Source organism: Mauremys reevesii, linkage group 13, assembly GCF_016161935.1.
Source record: "Mauremys reevesii isolate NIE-2019 linkage group 13, ASM1616193v1, whole genome shotgun sequence".
Lineage (NCBI taxonomy): Eukaryota > Metazoa > Chordata > Testudines > Geoemydidae > Mauremys > Mauremys reevesii.
The window spans coordinates 32,030,982-32,049,470 of NC_052635.1; the positions used below are offsets into that span (position 1 = coordinate 32,030,982).

General features: G+C 43.7%; 1 protein-coding gene across 12 annotated transcripts in view; it reads left to right on the plus strand.

Annotated features, from left to right (window-relative positions):
- NCOA3 (nuclear receptor coactivator 3) overlaps nt 1-18,489 on the plus strand; it is a 162,389-nt gene that overhangs the window by 95,702 nt on the left and 48,198 nt on the right. For 9 of the 12 annotated variants that reach the window (XM_039498864.1, XM_039498862.1, XM_039498861.1 and 6 more), the window contains one exon: nt 18,413-18,488. The exons of 1 other annotated variant lie outside the window; for it this stretch is intronic. The gene's annotated coding sequence lies outside the window, so the exon portion shown is untranslated. Of the gene's footprint in view, nt 1-3,490; nt 3,651-6,447; nt 6,557-18,412; nt 18,489 lie in introns of those variants that run through there. 2 more of the 12 variants (XM_039498869.1, XM_039498865.1) reach the window with 2 other exon arrangements.

The window sequence follows — 18,489 nt, forward strand, 5'->3', positions numbered from 1 at the left end:
GGTATATGGGTCACTGTTGTAAAAAGGCTAGGTTTCCTATATGTTGATTGAAAGAGACTCACTTTTTAAGTAGTAGGTATCACAGGTCCTGGCTTTCTCTGGGCCCTGGGGGTGCTCAACCCCCTGCTCCACCCCAGGTGCTGCCCCCACCCGACCCCTTCCCTCAAGGTCCCACACCTTCTCCACCCCTTCCAGCCCAGTTCCACCCCCTCTCCTGAGTGTGCTCCATCTGCACTCCTCTCCTTCTCCCCACCCCAGCACCTCCTGCATGCCGCAGAACAGCTGATTGCGGCAGGCGGGAGGGAGGCACTGGGAGGGAGGGGAAGGAGTTGATGGGGCAGGCACCAGCAAATGAGAGGCACTGGGGGGAGCGGAGAAGGTGGCTGCCAATGGGTGCTAAGCATAAGAACAGCCGTACCGGGTCAGACCAAAGGTCCATCTAGCCCAGTATCCTGTCTACTGACAGTGGCCAATGTCAGGTGCCCCAGAGGGAGTGGACCTAACAGGCAATGATCAAGCGATCTCTCTCCTGCCATCCATCTCCATCCTCTGACAAACAGAGGCTAGAGACACCATTCCTTACCCATCCTGGCTAATAGCCATTAATGGACTTACCCACCATGAATGTATCCAGTTCTCTTTTAAACGCTGTTATAGTCCTAGCCTTCACAACCTCCTCAGGTAAGTAAGGAGTTCCACAAGTTGACTGTGCGCTGCGTGAAGAACTTCCTTGTATTTGTTTTAAACCTGCTGCCTATTAATTTCATTTGGTGACCTCTATTTCTTGTATTATCGGAATAAGTAAATAGCTTTTCCTTATCCACTTTCTCCACATCACTCATGATTTTATATACCTCTATCATATCCCCCCCCTTAGTCTCCACTAAATTTTTTCACGTCGGTGCCTATGGTGGGTATGCTATTCCTGGGAGAATTCTATGCCAAAAAATTAAAAATTCTGCACACAATACTTTGAAATTCTGCATATTTTATTTGTCAGAATAATACAAATATGAAAGCAGCAAAGAGTCCTGTGGCACCTTATAGACTAACAGATGTTTTGGAGCAAGAGCTCCAAAAGCTTATGCTCCAAAACGTCTGTTAGTCTATAAGGTGCCACAGGACTCTTTGCTGCTTTTACAGATCCAGACTAACACGGCTATCCCTCTGATATTTGACAAATATGAAAGATTCAGGAAATGTTTTTTGACAAAGATTCCTTACTAAGCATATTAATTCAGAACTTTGAATAATTCATTTAAACTACAACAAAGAAACATATTTCCTGCACCCCCCAGAAGCAGTGTGAAGGTTTGGGGGAGTTAAGGGTAAGGGAGGAGCTGAGGGAGAGGGAGGTAATTCTGGGAAGAAGCCTCAGAGTGAGCTTGGAGGGTTGTTGGGTGTGGGTTGGAGAAGTATGGAATAGGGTTTTTTTGTGTGGGGGAGGGGAGAGACTTTGTTAGGGAGTTGGGGAGCCTCTCCCAACCAGACCCTTAGCCTCTCCCATTTAGTCAGGGACATCTGCCACTCTTCCAAGTGTCCCTACACCCCTCCACTCCCCTGACCCCTTGTGCCCTTACACCCCCCACTCAGCCACCCCTCCTTACCCTATCCCCGTGTGGCCCTGTCCCCATGTCACCATGCACCCCCATTTCCATTCAGCCCCTGCCCCAGTCTGTCCCTCCACTGGCCCTTCTGAATCTGTCTGTGACCCCCCCCCCCCATGTGCCCACTCTGTCCCTCCCTTCCGCACCCTATATCCTGAGCCTCTTTACCTGGCCCAATGGGAGAGGTGCTGTGAGGAACATAGCCTCTCCCTTTCCCTGTCCATGGCAGGCTGAGACAGTTGCCCTCTCTTCTGGTGCCAAAGCAGCCCCTGTGGGTGAATGAAAGGTGTAACCTCTGTGCCTTCCTGGCAGAATGTATTTTATGTATTTTTTTGGGGGGGTGGGGAGGGGGAAATCTGTGTGGGGATGTGAATTCTGCACATGCACAGTGGCGCAGAATTCCCCCAGGAGTAGTATGAGAATCAGTCCTTTTGAATAAAAATTTCCCTAAAATGTAGATTTTTAATTAGAAAACATTTCTGCCTTTTCAGCCTGACATTTGTAACGGTTTCTGTTTTTAATAAAACAACCAACCAAACTGTTGCTTAAATGCCAATCTCCATATCTGAGACTTGAAGTGTGGGGGAGCTCCAGGCTGGAAAGGGACATATTGGTAGTTCCTAGTATCGGGCAGCTGGTGCCCATTGCTTCGTGCATCCTGTAAGTGGCTGGCACCTATGCATCCTCATGAGGGATGGCTGTCCCATCTCCCCACCACAGCAGTTGGCTAATGATCTCTTGCCCCTACCTGAGCTTGATGTCTCCTCTGAGGACCCATGGTGGCTGGATGGTACGACTGGGCTGGGCTTGGAAGTCCTATTTGCTCCCTACCGGCTGGCTCAATCTTCTGTGCCATGGCAGTAAATCCAGTCCCTCCTCTGGGTCCTGCTTTTGTCTCTGTCTACATAGCTGGCTCCCACTTCTTGCCTCTGAGAGCAGGCAGGGCAGAAACATCGATTTCCATCCCCCGAATATTTCCACTGCAAGGGCACTAGCACCCCCGCATCCATTCCATTGCCCCTAATTGTACATAAATTCTGAGATTTAATTGATACAAAGCTTAAACTAAAGTTCAAAGATTTATTTGATATTATGTTTTTGAACATCCTGACTTTTGGTGACATTACACGCAGAAAATGGAATGGCTGTCATATGAACATGTATTTCTTGGAATGTTTTTTCTGAAAGCTATTTTTGGACAAGTTTAAAAGCTAGCTTGAAAATTTGTTGGTTATTTAACACAGATCACATGTGTAGAGTAAGTTTCATTTTGAGCATAGCAGTCAGTTTTTCCCCAAGACCTGTGTTGCAGGTTGGTTGGTTTGTTCTAAAACGGGTGCTAAATGCAGCTCTTGGGGGGAGGGGTGTTTTTGTTTTTTTAATCACTGATTCTAAACATATGGGTGACACACTTTTTAAAACATTTATTAAATGTTGCCTGTTTTATAATCCTTACCAAAATGGAAAACTTAGAATGAGATCAGTTCAAAATCTAAACACGTATTTATATAATGCTGTAGTCTGCATGTAATGAGTCCATTTGGCATCTTCAACTGATTCAATTATAACAATGCAGTAGGACTGGAAGGAGTTAATGCTAATTATAATGCTGTGGTAATGCTGAACCTGCCATTCTCAGGAGATCTAAGAAGCAATCTATCAGGGTATGTTGGATCCTTGCTTCCTTAGGTCCCTCGAGACATTTGGCATTGTGGAATTGCAGAACAAAAATATACATTCTGATATCTTCAGAGTTTCAGGAAGGGGAATGGACTTGCTGATGACTGGGCAGAGATCACGTGTATTTAGTGAGACAGACTGATGAGTTTAGTTGATTATATTTCCTGTTTTCACCATGAACTTGATGAGTGCTCTCAGTTTTTATAAGTGTTAGATGGTATGTTGCTGTCTGCAAGAAGAAAGTGATAATGGTTGCTGTTGAAAACAGGCAGACTGAGCTCTAACTGTACTGAAACTGTATATTTGGAAGATTGCCTCCTCCCTTTTAAGGGAAAAATATTTCCCTAGCTGATTGGTTAAAAGGTAAGAGCTCTCATATCTGTATCAGCTTGCATGTAGAAAAATGTCTCTGTCAAGAACAATGTCTTACTGGAACTAATGGATTGTATGAGAAGATAATGAAAATATGGTAATCACTTAATTTGCATCAGCTTTCATTAATGGAGCAGTATTAAGGTTTTGGTGTTTATTGTATGCCTATTTTGATATTAAACATATTTTGTGAGGAATGTACAAATGAATAAAATTACATTGTTTTAAATATCTAGTTATCAAAATTTCAGGAATAAGAACAAAGCATCTGCTGTGCATAACGACAGTAATCTTCATTGTTTATCTTCCCATAAACTTCAATTTTAGAAGATTTGAGAACTTTCTGCTTTAGTAAAAGGAAAAAAATGAAAATTTGTGAAGACTGAATTTTTAAAATGAATCCCCAGTTATATCTTTAATGTTTTTAATTCAAACTTTAAAATGTTCCATCATTTGGCATATATTTGCATACTAATCCAAGTGGTGTCTGTATCCACATTAAAGTTATGAAAAGAAACGGTAGATGATTCTGTTGGGTTTTTTAAAACAAATCAGTTGGCTATTTGAAAGCAAGAACAAATTATTAATATCAGTATCAAATATTAAAGTAAAACTTGTACAACTGAGGGTGAGGGATCTAGAATCCACATTACTTTTACCATTTATTCTTTCCCTCAAAAATCCCCATCAGGCCCATATGTGCATTTTGGACAAAGACTGTTGTCTCGGCAGAGCTTCTAACCTTTGTCAGCTCAAGATCCCAACTCTAATTCCCATGTGGGAGTGAAATGCAAGTAAACACTTAGAATGTAAATCACACATTTCTAGAAAATAGGTGTTTCAAAGCTCTTGTATATTCTTTATGTCCAGAATTGTCAAATCTGAAAATTATATATTAAAACTTTTTTTTCTTACATAGAATAAAATTTTTAATACAGGTTATTTATATTACAATAACTACATATAGGATAATTTGTTTCTAAGTAAATAAGCAATCACGTAAATGTAATTTCTGTTTTGTTTTGACCACCCTGATCTAACTGGACTTATGCTGTAGTAAATACTGTTGTCTTGTCTTCTGTGTCAGTCTACAACACTGTTAATGACATAATATTGACATAATCATATAATACGGTCTAATTTTGTCTATATTGTCCAAGTACTTACATTGGACATCTATTTGGGTAGCATGAAAGCCAATAGATTCCACTGTAGTAGGGAGAAATGTCAGTCCATTGAAACGTATGATGTTGGTAAAAGAAAAATGACTCTCTTTTAAAAGTTACCTTTTGTATTTAAAAAAAAAAAAAAGAAAAGGCAAACATGGTTAAGCTTTACCTCAGCTCTTTTAATGAGACTTCATTCATTTTGAAGCTTGATATAATTTACTATGTCGTTTAACTTAAAATTATAATCATCCCTCATATAAATTGACATTCCACTGTGGTGCCATGTATCCTATCTAGTATGTGTTACTATTATTTGTCACCATTCAGATGCAGCTAACGTGATGGTCACTTAATTTGTGTGACTGGTCCTTAGAGCTAGTAATCTGAACTGAAACTTGTTCTGTGTAATGTGACAGTGACTACAGCATATATTGTGAAAGACATCAAGTCACTGCAAAGGCTAGGGCATGGTTGGCATGAAGATGGATGTCTTAAAAATTCCAAAGGTATAAAATGAACCTTCTTATCAACCGAGTTAGGTATGTCTAGTTAAATAAAAAGTAATAAACATTTAACAATGAAACAAAACACAAGTCATATGGCAGTATTTTCAGGTTTTGAATTTAAATCTGTACCAGCATAAATTGTTGTTTTTGTGCTCTGGCATACTAATTGTTACGTTCTTTTGAATTTTATATCCATATTGCAGCTAGGATTAATGACATGAAGTTAAACTTTCAGGCTTGTGTGTATCCCTATTATGAGTTGTACTAAGTTATGTGATTTAGTAATATTTATTATGTTGAGTGTATTATGCAGATGTGTACTACTGAGCCCGTATTATTTCTTGCTACACTGTGGCTTATGAACCAATGTGTGTCAAATGGTCAGAGAACATTGTATTTAAGTGTATTTATAGTCAAAAAAGTGACTCTGTAAAAATGTCATCTTGTTTCATCTTTAAGCTATGTTAGTGACTTTTATATAGCATATGTTCAGTTTACAAACCAGAATGTGCAAGTTTTGAGTCATATTGTGGTTGGGACTGCACTGAGGAAGCTTACACTGCCTGTAGTTAATATGTTGTATCAAAGTTAATTCAACAATAACCATCACTATTTCTCAGTGTGAGATGAAGGGAGGTGCTCCTTCTGTAGACTCTTATTAGACACTGATATAGTAGTATCTGAGCAGGAGGCCTGACATGCTGCGGTATATTACTGTATTTTCTGAAGTCAGATGCTGCTGTTGAACTATCTGGACTGATATAAAAGGATGTTGTGAGCAGTGGTTTCTTACTAGTTAATTTGGTTTATCAAGTCCCTTTATACTGGCCTAGACAGCACATCCTGTATTTTGGTGTTTGAAGTAGGAAAGTTTTCTTGAAAAATGTGTATTTTTGTAAAATAATTATTCATTTCATTGTCCAGGAAGCCTAACACCTGAATGCTCAGAAAGAGTTAGGTGCCTAAGTCCAAGTTTTGGGACCACTGTGATGCATAAAACTCCCACTTAAGCTTGTCGGCACCTAAACTTACTTGGCTCCCAAGATTTTGCAGTAAAAGTTCCCTAGGCACCTAAGTTTCTGCCTCTGAGCATGCACATTGCTTCCTTCTTCTAGGCACCTGGGCACCTAAGCCCCAGAGTGATTCACAAAGCAGAGGAAGCTGCCTAAAGTTGTGCGTGAGGCTGATCTGGTAGGCATGCTCAGAGGATCAAGCCTCACAGGTAAGTTCACACAAAACAGCTGGGGGTGGGGATGGAAGAGGACTTCCCTCATAACTTTTAGCTCAGTGTTTTGGATACTCACTTGGGATGTGGATGGTCTCCCCTCCACTGAAGGGATCTGAATTGGGATTTTTTACCTGTTAGGTGAATGTTTTAACCATTGGGCTGTGGGATATTCTGTTGTGGGGCTCCCTCAATCTCTCTATTGTCAAAGCTGTTGCACTCTGGATAAATCATTATTCATTGAAGCAGGGTGACTGGATCCTGGGTCTCCCACCTCCCATGTGAGCACTCTAACCACCAGGTTATAGAGTCTTTCTCATGCGTGTGTTTGTGCACATGCATGCACAGACACACACTGTGAAAGAGGGAGAAAGAAGCTTCCAGAAATAGGGCACACAAATGACACATTAGGGGAAGGGGAGAAATATTCAAAACATTCTAATGCATAAGATTTTTAATGCTGTCCTGTCATTTTAATATATGCAAAGTGAACAAGAAGCGAGTTAATTGTCATATCTGAAAAATAGCAGCCTCATGTGCAGAGTGTTTGCTAAACATTGCTGGAAGATTGGTAAATGGAGCCTGACAAGACCAGTACAAAATCCATTGTCTCCCTAAGACAGGATGCGTTATGTTATAATGATGTGTTTTGGGTTAGGAGTATTTAACATGTTGCAACAAGGGGTACATTGCTGGAGTTCAAGATTCTAAAACCTCTGTGCACATTATTTTTAGTGACAGCCCCGTTTCAGTGAATTGTATCACCAGGCTTCTCCTCCCCCAGTATATTTTGAAAGAGTCTTATAGAGTGACCAGATAGCAAATGTGAAAAATTGGGACAGGGAATGGGGGGGTAATAGGTGCCTATATAAGAAAAAGTCCCAAATATTGGGACTGTCCCTATAAAATCAGGACATCTGGTCACCCTAAAGTCGTATGTTAAAGAATTACTTTATTGACTGATGTGCAAGAAAATTAGGATAATGCTGTGTAGGTACAACTGGCAAAATGTATTGTTTCTCCCCTTGAGGCACAAGGACAGATGAATTAGTCTCAAAAGATATATTGTGCCTTTCTGGTACAAAACAGTTTGTTATATATTGCACCAAAGTGCTCTATTAAAGCCCGTAGTAATTACCTATTTTCTGTTACCTATTTGCATAGCTTTGACATAGTATACTGTCATATCCACAAAGCTATAGTTAAGGCTTCAGTGGTAGTTTCACTGTATGCTCCCTTTTTTTTTTCCCCAGGGATTTAGGACTAAGCTGTTCTAATTTGCATTGGTCTAAAGATTAGCATTTATCTTTTATTTTATTGTCTTCTTAAATGCCTTATTAGCTATCTTTAAAGTACGGAATGAAAAGGGTTTTATGCATTTTTGCCGATCTATATAATTACAAAAAAAATCGGTAGCTAATTTGGATTTAACATACATTGGTTCATTTGCTATGAATTTATTTTTAAATTTCTAAAACAATCCAGGTCTAGTCGCATTTCGTATAGCTGCTGTCTATGCCACAAGCAATACTGTAGCTGGTTAACAGTCTTACCTGTTCTATACCAACTGTATCTAAGTTGGTAACGTCTCAATTTTTATCTCATCCTAAAGACTGATGTGGCTGAATTTATCCTTCAGCTGCTACCACCATTTCTGCTCCAGATTCATGACCAACTTTCTTCTTCCACGAGTATATTGCTGTGGTCATGACCATTTCCCCATTTCTTTGAAATTGGCTACTAACTTCCCACATATGTTGAATATGATGATTACATCACACCCACCAGGTGATGTGATCCTGGAGGTAACTTTTACATTAATCATTTGGTATTTATCTGAGCTCACATAATTATCTTCTGTTGTTTGAATTCTGAGACCAGGCTTTATATTATGTCATCCTCATTTAACCATTCCATCTTTATCTCTAAAGAAAGTTTCTTTGCTTTAGCATTTTTTAAAGTTTTCTTCTATCTTATGACTGAAAACTGACTGTGGTCTTACATTTGATAATTGAGATATATAAACTGAGGTTTATAGGTAATGGAATAGGATTTGTTACTGTAGGGTATAAATTCATTATTTCTGTTGCTGAAGAATGATAATCTACTGAATGTAAGTTTGTCAAGAAGTGTAATTAAATGAAAGCATACATAAAGATCTTCCTATATAAGTTGAATACGAGACTGTGTAAACAGTTTTGCTTTACTGTTGAACACAGATACTTTGTAGACAGGAAATGGAAGGTTTATATGATGAAAGTGATACTGGTGTTGTGAGACTTAGCAGAGACATTGATTGTAGAGACTCAGGCACCAAGTTTTGAGAACTGGGGTTGTGCTGGGATTGAGTTCTCTGTTCTGCCTTGTAACCAGGCCAGGTGCCTCCTGTGTGCCTCGTTCAGTAGCCTATGGTCACACTCGGTGCTTAATTTGTAATGAAAGAGGTGCCGGGACTCAAGCACTTTTTTTTTTTTTTTTAACATTCATAATAGATGCAGCAAGCCCACAGGTGCTGGGACTATGAACTGCAAAGCCTAGGGGTGCCAGGGCTCAGTCCTGGCAAGCTCTGGCACAAATTAAGCACTGGTCACGCTACCAGCAACCAACCTCAGTTTCTTCACCAAGGCTTTTTTGGGGTAAAAAATACCCCTCCTTGCAGGCTAGGTTAATTAATATAAAATAAACTGCAAATAAAACTCAAAATCCCCAAACCAATCTGTTCTTAAGTCCACACAACACAAGGTTTCTCTTCTTCCTCCCAGACTTTCAGCCTGGGGAGCTTTGCAATCCCTCTCTTGCATGGTCATGATCTCTCCCAGGCATAGGCGCTGACTCCACGGGTGTTCTGGGGCTGCAGCACCCACAGGAAAAAAATGGTGGGTGCTGAGCACCCACTGGCAGCCCCTATCAGCGTCCCCTCACCCCTCCAGCACCTCCCGCCTGCCGGTGGGCCCTGCAGATCAGCACCTCCCTGCATCTCCCACCTGCTGCGATCAGCTGTTTTGCAGCAAGTGGGAGGCTGAGGAAGGAGCAGAATTGAGGAGGAAGGGGTGGAGTGGGGGCAGGGCCTGGGGCAGAGCTGGGGGTTGAGCACCCCCCAGCAGTTCGGAAAGTCGATGCCTGTGCTCCCAGGCCTCTCTGCTTGGAGAGCCTTCCTCACTCTCTGCAGACCCTTCCACAGCTTACTGAGCTTCCCCTGTCCCCACTCACTTTCTCTTCACTGTGGACTCCTGCTGCTCTTTATAGGACAATAATCCTGATCTCTCCCATGTGTTGCTCATTCTGTTATCGGGGCGAGCCACTCTGTTACGTGTGGTAATTAGCTTAGTTTTATAGTGTCTGTAATAAAGGACACTAATACACTTGATGATCATCAAGTTTGAAATTAAACCTGCAACTTTTCAGATGGTGCACAATGCAATGGCCTTGCTCTGATTAGAAGAGGAAGCTTCTGGTTTTAGGATAGGAATAATGGAATTACACCTTGCAAGATGTGACAGTGTAGGTTTTCAATAGCATGAGAATAGCCAGGTTTTAGTGAAAGGAAAGGTATGTGTTTCAGTGAAATGATGAAGTCAATATTTAATAGCTTTATTATATCAGCAAAAAATATTTCACATAAACATAGAGTAATACTGACCCAAGTTATAATGTGCTCACTCTCTTTTGATATGTGGTAATATTTTACCATATTGAGTTTGATTATATATTGGTTTAGTTTATCAACCAAAATGTTCATTTCTGTTCATTTTTTTTACATTACTCTAGCTCTTATCCGTGGAGTAGGACTTACAGTGCCTTAGTTAGCCTTAGTAAAGACCATTCAAAGTTATCATTCCAGGAAGGTGGTCCTGTAAGGTTTACGGCCAGAGCAAATTAATGAAAATACTAATCTAGATAGTCTTTTTACACTGGAAAGACCTTCCTGTAGGATTTATCAAAAACTGTAGTTATTCTGCACCACTAGTCTTCTTTCAGAAACTATATTCCATCTTCCCTTTTAGACTGGTCATGTGTTTACATTCTAGTGCGTAGTCTACTTGGGCAGAATTGGAAGGCACAGACTGGTTCTCCAACCAAACCAGTCACTTACTTCAGGCATACCGCCAAAGTTGCTGTGCCCTAAAACTTTGATATATAGGGGTTCTTTTTTTATTATTTACTGTGATGCAGTGGATTTGATGTTCCATAGAGTGCACCCTCTTCCTACAAACAGGATTTATAAACCTGCTTCCCCACCAAAAAATGACAATGATTTGATCAAAATGTATTTCTTTATTGTACCTAGGCTTGCAGCACAGCAGCGTGGAAGTCAGCTTAAACCAATCTTTGGGCTATGTGACTGTTTTCTCTTTCAGCCCACCTATCAACCACATAATCACATGGGATTATGGGGCATAATCACAGATGGGGCATAATCACAGAAATAGATAGCTCATAGATAACTGTGTATTAAATTCTTTTAAACTATAATTAGTGAATTTAGCATAAATGTTGCTAAATCTGTATATCCTGTCTTGAATGGCCCATATCACTAATGTTGTGAATATGCTGAAAATGGGAATGGTAGGTAGACAATGACTGACAATTGGTTAATCTATATACACAGTTTACTCTTAAAGCTTTTAACTTGCTTTGTGATAGCTGGGCCTGTTGCCTGAACACCATTTATGAACAAAAGTCACCAAAGCTTCAAATTTAATCTAAAACGATCTAGAATTAATTGTAAGCAATTTAAGTGACAGTTTTCAAGCTTTTTCATAGTATGGACCACTACTTAATGTTCAGTTTTTCCATTTTCAATCTCATAACAGCTGTATGGTAATTTCAACAGTCGCTTAAATGGAAAATTAATATGTGCAAAGCATTTAACACTTTAGCTGTCTTAATGTGACTGAGCAGTTGAGCATTTCAAAACTATTCATTTTTTTTAGAACATTTTTTGAGATCTCAAATCTTTCCATAAGATGACTTCTTTTGTAAGTGACTCTCTGTCCACCCTGTCCAATCCGTGTCAGTGGTTCAGATGTTCAGTGGGATTTCTTTTGGTGATTAAGCAAACTGTATCAGTACTTGCACGGATTTGCCTGCAAGAACATCAGTTTTTGCAGGATTCTGGTTTTCCGAACTGATTTGAGATTGATGACTATGGTGACTTCATAATTACTTAACAAAATCAAAATTTGACTTAACATTTAGAAATTTTAATATTAATCTCTAAAATAATTAATGATGTCTTGACAAACCTATTTGGTCATCTGTAGGTAAATTGCACTTTTCATTTTCTTCATACGGTCTCTCCAGTAGAGAACTTCTAGAAGTGGTCTCTGTAGCCGTTTTTGGGGGAAATAATCATGCCATTGAAAATTGAATATAGTCAAGTAATAAGGCTGATTTGAGTTTTTACTGAGATGCCCATCTGAAGAGCTTCATTTTCTTTAACATTCAAATGTAATTAAGGGTTTTTGATGGAGCATCTTGCTTAGCAGTATTATGAATTATTTTTTCCCCTTTTTTTGGGTCTTCATTCTAGTTTCTGTGATTAGTGGAGGTTGATTTAGCATAAAACGCTGTTACAAAGGTGTTTAATTAGGAGACAATTTACTCCTGATGCGTATTCTTATGTGACCACATTGTCAGTCACCCCTCTAATTATTAAGTCTGTTCATATGAATAAATCTATAGTCAGTATTGTCAAAGAAGTGGTTAAAACAGCAGACAACTTCATACACACCCAGTTGATCTGAAAGGCTTCAGTTTAATTTCTTAAGAAATGATCTGCTTGGACAAAGCTCTTCACCTGACTACTAGTGATTATCTACTAAGTAGTCTGAGTAGAAGTATCAATTTTGAAACTCTTGATTTTGGATAGGACTATAGTGTGTACTTTTACATGTGAATGCCTCATAAATATTTCCCAAGAGCAATTTATTTTTCTAATTAGCTTGAACAGCCTCTGCTTTACATAGTGCTTCAAGCAGTTTTCAATAAATCAATTCAATCATGCAGCTGTTGTTTGAAACTTTTCCTTAAGTTACTGTAATTCTGAATAGAGACCCAGAAATGCTCACTAATTAGTACACTTAATCATACCTTGTACAACATGCACCACAAAATGGATTATTCATTCTCAGAACTTCACAGCAAAACTAGGCAGTAGGAACTTGACAATGTACCCTTTTTTCTTCTGCTTTGAAAATATTTGCTGTTCTTGCATGATGCAGAAGGCAGTGTGCTCATGTATAGGTAGGGTGACAAGACAGCAAATGTGAAAAATCGGGACGGGGGCGGGGGGTAATAGGAGCCTATATTAGAAAAAGACCCAAAAATCGGGACTGTCCCTATAAAATTGAGACATCTGGTCACCCTATGTACAGGGAAGATGTGTCTGTACGCTTAGTTTCTTCTTCGAGTGATTGCTCATATGCATTCCAGTTAGGTGTGTGCGCGCCGCGTGCACGTTCGTCGGAAGATTTTTACCCTAGCAACACTCGGTGGGTCGGCTGGGCGCCCCCTGGAGTGGTGCCGCTATGGTGCAGGATATATACCCCTGCCGACCCATCCGCCCCTCAGTTCCTTCTTACCACCTGTGTCGGTCGTTGGAACAGTGGAGCGCGGCTTAGCTGACCTCCACTTCCCTAGCTACTCGTAGTTCTCTCGTTAGTTTAGATTTATATAGTTGTAGTTAACTTTATTTGTTTGTACTATAGTTAGTGTATATAGTTGACAGGGGTTCGGGGATTATCCCCGCACCCGGTGCCTGGGCCTATGCCTGGTTCACTGAGGTTTCAAAGCTCGGCCTGCCACGAGCCGATGCCGACAAGAGATCCCCACGACTCCTGTCTTAAGTGCCTCAGGGAATCTCACCTAACAGATAAGTGCCGTATTTGTAAGGACTTTAAGCCGAGAACAAAGGGGGAGCGGGACTTTCATCCCAGGCAGCTCCTGAGAGAGGCAGCTCTTACTCCTCAGCCCTCTGCACCGAGCACTGGTCAGTCTTCAAGAAGCGCTCCCTCGGCACCGGATCGCCGGTACCGCCAAGGCCTCTTGGCACCGGCCGTCGCCGGCACCAACATCCGTTCGGCACCGATCCCTCTCCCCGAAGGTGAAGAGGCACAAGATTCCTGCGTCAGAGCCGCCTGCTCCGCAGCCTGAGCGCTATACCAAGTCGGACCGCCCGGCCTCGATACCTGCCGATGCACCGACAATAGCGGCACCGTCGATTCCGGCCACGCAAGAGCCGTCGAGTCCAGTGCCTGAAAGCTCCCCGGCGCGAGCTGTGGTCGAGCTCACTATTAAGCTGCATGAGAGCCGCCTGCTCCGCAGCCCGAGCGCTATACCAAGTCGGACCGCCCGGCTCCGATACCTGCCGTGGCACCGACAATACCGGCACCGTCGACCCTGGCCACGCAAGAGCCGTCGAGTCCGGTGCCTGAAAGCTCCCCGGCGCGAGCTGTGGTTGAGCTCACTATTCCCTCCACACCGGAGACAGTTTCCACGGCGAGGGAGCTGATTGCAATGACAGCGTCTGCGCTGCCTCAACCCCCGGCACCGCCGGTGCGGGTTATATAGTCGATCGGCAAGCCTGCCTTGATCAGACCACCCTCTGTCGGCACCGCAGAGCGGCACCGTTCACGATCGCGGTCCCGCAGATGTTCTCGGTCCCATCACCGATCGAGGTCCCGACACCGCTCACAGTCTCGGCACCGTTCTCCATTTCAGTACCAGTAGTACTCGCGGCACCGATCAGCGTCCCGTTCGCTGGCCCGGTACACTCAACACCGATCCAGCTCCTGGCACCGTTCCGGGCACCGGGACTCCCGTAGCCACTCCCGACATCGAGCCTCGCGATCTCGGTCGACCGCCCGGCACCACTGTGGTGGCAGGTCCCGTTCTCGGTACCGGTATGCCTCCCGGTACCGATCCCCGGTGCCGCGTCGAGCGACGTCAGTTAGAGAGGGAGACTCTACCAAGGGCTTTTCAGCTCCTCCAGGGCCATCCAGCCATGCATCAGTGTCGTCCCGCAGTACTCTGCGCAGTACTCTGTTTCCGATGTGCCCTCCAGAGTCTTCCAGGAGACCTATCAGTGGTCATTTTGGACACCTTGGCCACGCCAGAGGCGTACCTGTGATCCCATCTCACTCTGTTCTGTCGGAGCACTGGGTGCCAGAGGCGACAATCAGCCGTCCCCCTCCGACCGGTACAGAGCAAGCCCCGGTTCAGCCACTGGGCTTCCAGATCCCACCAGATCAGGAGGTCGTCCAGGAGCGTGAGCCCACACAGGACCCGCTTGTCCCTGGCCTGCCTTCTTCCTCCTCCCCAGATGAGGTGGGGGCAGGAACATACTCCTCGGGCCCTCCTCTAATTGAAACGCAAGTACATGGTATCCTCCAGGGGGTACAAGTACCTATATGTACATCTCCCCCCCCGCTCCCTTGTCGTCCAGTCCCTCAATGGGACGGAACGCCATGGCCAGCAGGCACCAGCCCCTAAATCCAAGGAGGCTGGGCGAATGGTCTTACTGGGCCGTAAGATGTGCTCAGCAGGGGCCCTGCAACTTCGTGTAGCAAACCAGCAAGCCCTGCTTAGCCGCTACTATGGGTGGCGGTGGGCAAATTTACAGAATCGGTTCTTCAGAACTCCCGTCAAGAGTTCGATGCCCTCCTGGAGCAAAGGAAGAAGCTGGCGAGAGCTTCCCTCCAGGCCTTGTTGGATGCAGCTGACTCCGCTGCCACGACTCTGGCCTCGGGTGTTGCCACGAGGCACATTTCATGGCTCCAGTTATCGAGCCTTCCCTCGCAGCTGCTGCACACTATACAGGACTTGCCCTTCAATGGCAAAGGCCTGTTCTCTGAAAAAACTGGCCCTAGGCTGCAAAGCCTAAATGGCAGCAGGGTCACTTTGCGCTCTCTCTCGGCATGCACACGCCGGTGCTTCAGCGCCGACCTTTCCGTCCCCAGCCTCACCGCTCTTACCCTGCGCCTAGACAAAGACAGGACTTTGCCAGCGGGCGTGGCTTACGCGGTCGTAGGCGTCAATCAGGACCCCAAAGGAGCCAAAATTAGGGTCCTTCTAACCACCAATGGGGCAAAAGCCTACCCTCTTAGGGACCCCTCTCACGAGCGATTCCTCTTGCAAGAGGTGCGGACACTCCTCTTCATCGGAGCTATAGAGGAGGTACCTAAGGACGAAAGGGACAAAGGGTTCTACTCCCACTAATTCCTAATCCCCTAGGCGAAGGGAGGTCTCAGACCTATCCTAGACCTGCGGGAACTCAACAAGTTCATGATACAGCTAAGTTCCGCATGGTACCCATGGGGACCGTCATCCCATCCTTGGATCCCGGAGACTGGTATGCCGCCCTCGATATGAAGGGCGTGTATTTTCACGTCGCCATTTCTCCTCCACACAGAAGGTATCCCCGGTTTGGGGCCTACCGTCATCATTTCAAGTTTACGGCCCTCCTGGTTGGCCTCTATACAGCCCAAGTGTATTCAAAGTGCATGGCTGTAGTCGCCGCCTCTCTTCACCACCGTCGGATACACGTTCTCCGTATCTAGATGATTGGCTCATTCGAGGGACCACCGGGCCCAAGTTACCAGTCATGCGGGCATCGACACGAACCTATTCCTGTGTCTAGGCCTGATGATCAATAGGAAAATCCACTCTGATTCCCACACAGGGAATAGAATTCATTGGGGCCATCCTGGACTCCAGTCTCGCCAGAGCCTACTTACCTCAGCCTCGGTTTCAGGCGATGGTAACAATTGTACAAGGTCTACGGACCTTCCCGACAACTTTGGCTCTCACTTGCCTAGGTTTCCCGAGTCACATGGCTGTCTGCACGTTGTAACCAAACATGCCAGGCTTCGCCTCCGTCCACTTCAATTGTGGCTCACCTTGGTGTACCACCCGGGCAGAGATAGCATACTCACGGTCGTCTTGTTCCCCCCGAGAACAGCAGCGCCTGGCGTGGTCATCTTTAAGGGTACGCTTGGCAGCCATCTCTCCCTTCCACCCAGCGGAGAGTGGCCGCTCCGTATTCTTACACCTTGTGGTTTCTAGGTTCCTCAAGGGCTTGGAGCGTTTATACCCCCCCAGTTGGCCCCCACCAAAACCTGGGTCTTCAACCTGGTTCTAACCAGTTTTATGACTGCCCCATTTGAACCACTGACAACATGCTCGCTGGTATACCTGTCCTGGAAGACAGTTTTCCTTGTAGCCTTTCCATCGGCCAGACGAGTCTCCGAGCTTCAGGCTCTCACGATGAACCCACGGTATACTGTGTTCCTCAAGGACAAGGGCAGTTGTTACCACATCCGACCTTCCTCCCTAAGGTGGTGTCAGCCTCTCATATCAACCAGGAGATCTTCCTTCCGGTCTTCTTTCCGAAGCCTCACTCATCGCAAGGAGAGCAACAATTGCCCTCCCTACATGTCCGTAGGGCGTCCGCAATCTATATTGAGCGGATAAAGCCCTTTCGTAATGCCCCCAAATCTTCGTCGTACTGGCATACCGGTCGAAGGGCATACCTGTCTCCTCCTACAGGATTTCATCTTTGATGATGTCGTGCATCCGCACCTCCTGTGTTTTGGCCCATGTTCCATAGAGCCACCTTACTGCACATTCCACCAGGGCGCAGGCTTCTCTGCTGCCTTCCTGGCTCACATACCCTTTCAGGGGATATGTCGTACAACTACCTTGTCCTCGGTCCACACCTTTGCCTCATTGGTCCAAGAGTCCAGAGATGATGCAGCCTTTGGCTCAGCAGTTTTGCATTCTGCAACATCTAACTCCGACCCCACCGCCTACGTAAGTCTTGGGAATCCCCTAACTGGAATGCATATGAGCAATCACTCGAAGAAGAAAAGACGGTTACTCACCGTTGTAACTGTTGTTCTTCGAGATGTGTTGCTCATATCCATTCCAGACCCGCCCTCCTTCCCCACTGTCGGAGTAGCTGGCAAGAAGGAACTGAGGGGCGGATTGGTCAGCAGGGGTATATATCCTGCACCATAGCGGCGCCACTCCAGGGGGCGCCCAGCCGACCCACCGAGTATTGCTAGGGTAAAAATCTTCCGACGAACGTGCACGCGGCGCGCACACACCTAACTGGAATGGATATGAGCAACACATCTCGAAGAACAACAGTTACAACGGTGAGTAACCGTCTTTTTTACTTACTGGTCATAAGTTAAAAAAATTCTCATTTTGACCTGGAACTTTCCATGCTTAGTCTTGGATGTGTGTTTTGAATGAGAATTAAAACTAAAAAATCGGCTGTAGCAATTATCTTTTCTGAATGAAGGAAAAGAAAATGTTTCAACTTTAAAAGGAATTTAAGACTTCTTTTGTACACTGAATTCAAAAGAGATGAACTTTTAAAATGACAAACTTCACAAGTGGCTAGACTGTCCTATGTACAAGAATTTAATACATTTTTAAAATGATGTAGTTGTAAACAGTTGTAACATCGGTTTGTTATTTTGTGTATATAGTAAGTGGTAGAGTCGAAAACCTAAGGAGTTATGAAGAGAGCATCCCAGATGGCTTCTTTCTTTTCCTTTTTAAAAAATGTAAAGGAGAAAAAATAAAACATAACTTATCTTAATGTACTATTAGAGATGCAACATAAACTTTGGAATTGCAAAATTAAATGTTCCAATTACAATGTGATCTTGTCCAACAATTACAGTAAAGAATAGCAACAGCTGTGAAGCAGGTTTAAAACTGGAAATCTCCAGATTAGAATAAGTAAAAGTTTTTTTTTTTAATTTTAAACACTTAATGTTTATCTTTAATATTAACTATAAAATAAAAAAGCAATATTTATGCATAGGCTTTCTTTTCCAGGAGGTGATTTACAATGATTACTGATTCTGATGGTCCACTGAAAAGTCTTCTCTGCTTGAATGTGTGTTAAGGACAAG